Genomic DNA, 2,418 nt, shown 5'->3' on the forward strand with positions numbered 1-2,418 from the left:
CAATCTGGATGAACTTTTTGGCCAACCAATATCTCAGTAACACTTTTTTTTTTTAATTAAAAAAAAAAACAAAACACAAAACTACCCTCCTCTACCCCCTACCAGTCAAGGTCTTTCTTGTCTACTTACAGGGTTATTTAAGGGAGAGGCCACGTGTGTCCCGCCGGGACTGGCTTTCAGGTGGCTTAGCCAGGAGCCCCAGGGTCAGGGGAAAGGAAGTGTGTATCAAACAGAGAAGTGAAAAATCAGCCCAAATGGCTATTCCCAGCACCAGGGGAAGCGGCGAGGCTGGGCTGAGCCGGCCTGGGTGACCCCAAGCCAAGGGAAAGGAAACACTGAGGCTGAAATGGCCGCAGGAGGCAGGAAGGATGGATGGCAGAGGAGAAGTTATGGCCCTGCCCAGGTCTTCACCCCCCAGGACCTCCCCCGCAAGAACCCCCAGCTTCCTGGTTGGTATACACTTGGGTTCCCAGACACAGAGCTACGAGGGGGCTTTTGTTCCCTCTGCAGCTCTCCCCTGACCCTTCTTGAGACAGAGCCTGAGCCTGAAGGGTGGCTGAGCAGGGGCTAAAGGAGACAGGGCAGGCCCCCAGGGCCAGTGGGTGAGAGAGGGCTGGGGACCCTGCCAAGGGCAGGGCTGGGGCATCGAGGTGTGGAAGGCAAACTTGGTCAGAGTGCAGGACTTCGCTTCTGCAGAACCACCTGCTTCACCCATGGGCTTGTGTCTCAAGGGCTCCGGGCACGACCCGGACCAGGGAAGATGCCGCCAAAGCGGGTTCTGGGGCAGGTGGGTCCCAGGAGTCCAGGCCCAGTTGGGCTCCTCTGCTCCTCCCAACCCCGTCGCCAAGGCCCCCCCACCCCCAGAGCCTTCTTTTAGAGTTGTGAGCCCCAGACAAATGAGAGGAACGAGGCTTAAGGAAACTGCTGAGCCAGCTAGAGGGGGCCGAGGAGCAGTCGGCTGGCAGTCGTTGGGCACTGACTTCCTGCCGAAAGCAAGGGAAGTTTCTGGTGTGGGGGGCGCGTGTCTGCCGGACCTGTCTGAATCTGGGGTTCTCATCCTGCTTTTTCTGTTTGTTTTCAATGCCTGCCTAGGCCCTCCCAGAGCGCTGTCCACAGTCACACGACTTGTATCCAGGCAACGGGCTCTTGTTCCCATTCATGCCAGCTCCAGCTCTCTCCCCCCACCTGCCCGGCACAGGCTTCCCTCCCCTCCCCCCGCCCTGTCCCCACCCCCACCAGGATACAGGTATTATTTCCCCTCTGCTAACCATCCCCATCCCACTGGGATCTCTGGCCCATCCTTGCCAAATGGGCACCAAGACATTACCATTCCCCACACAGCTTCTCCAGCAGCAATGTGAAAATAATTGCCAGGGTGTGCCATAACACACCCTGGGAGCCACACGTGGCTCACGATGAGGGTCGTTTTGTTTATTGTGGCCAAAGGCTTGTCATCTCCGCAGGCAAGGGTTTTCCAAGCGGGGGCAGGGTGGGTTTTTAGCTGACATTTGGCTTGGTAGAAATGCAAATGACATTCTTGAACTGTGGCAATTCTATGGGATTGTGGAAGAGGGGCCCAGGCTCCAAGAATGCCAGGTCCGGAGGCTGATAAGTCACAGTGGCCTTCTGGAACATGGTTGGGTGCTTCATGTGTGGGGGGCCCTGGGGAGGAGGGAAAACCTGCCCCACCCCCACCCTCACCCAGGTGGGGCTGGTCTCTAATTCCGGTCTTCAGAGGAGGTGCCTGTAAAACGGATGCACTGGAACAGCAGCTGCTTGTTTTCAAAGGGAGACCGGTTCTGCCCAAGCCTGGTCAGATCTGTTGATTCCACTTCACCGTCAGATGGGGGAGGCAAAAGTTGGACACAGTTAGGTTACCTATTTACCTCTGACTCGAGGCATTGGCCCTTGGCCTGGCAGCTGAGGGTTTCCAGCCGTGGCTCTGGAGTCTGAGGCAGGACGGCCACCAGCTGAGAATAGAAACCCACTCCTCATTTAGCAGCGACAGCCTCTTGCCAGGTGCCAGGACCCCCAGGGGTGGGGACATGGCGGGGGCCCTGGAGGGCCTGGCCTTGTCTGAGCATTCTGGGCTGGAGGCGAGACCCAGGCGGCGGTGCAACTCGGCCGAGCCAGCGCAAGGGGATCTGGCTCTGGCGCAGCTCCGGGAGGCCCCCCTCCAGATGCAGGGGTCGGGCCGGGACTGAGAGGACCGCGCCTGGCGGGCCCGGCATGCAGCCAGCTGCACGCTCCTCAGCTGAGCCCAGCGCCTCCTCAGCACAGAGGCCACGGGGGCCTCAGAGGGTCAGAGCTGGGGCTGGGTGGAAACCCAGCGTGACAGATGCTCTGCTTCTCTGGACAGAGGTCAAGGAGGCAACATTCTTTGTTCACTACCAGGAAAAAGAAGGAGCGGAAGACAGA

This window comes from Dama dama, chromosome 2 (assembly GCF_033118175.1).
Source record: "Dama dama isolate Ldn47 chromosome 2, ASM3311817v1, whole genome shotgun sequence".
In the NCBI taxonomy this organism is placed as follows: Eukaryota; Metazoa; Chordata; class Mammalia; order Artiodactyla; family Cervidae; genus Dama; species Dama dama.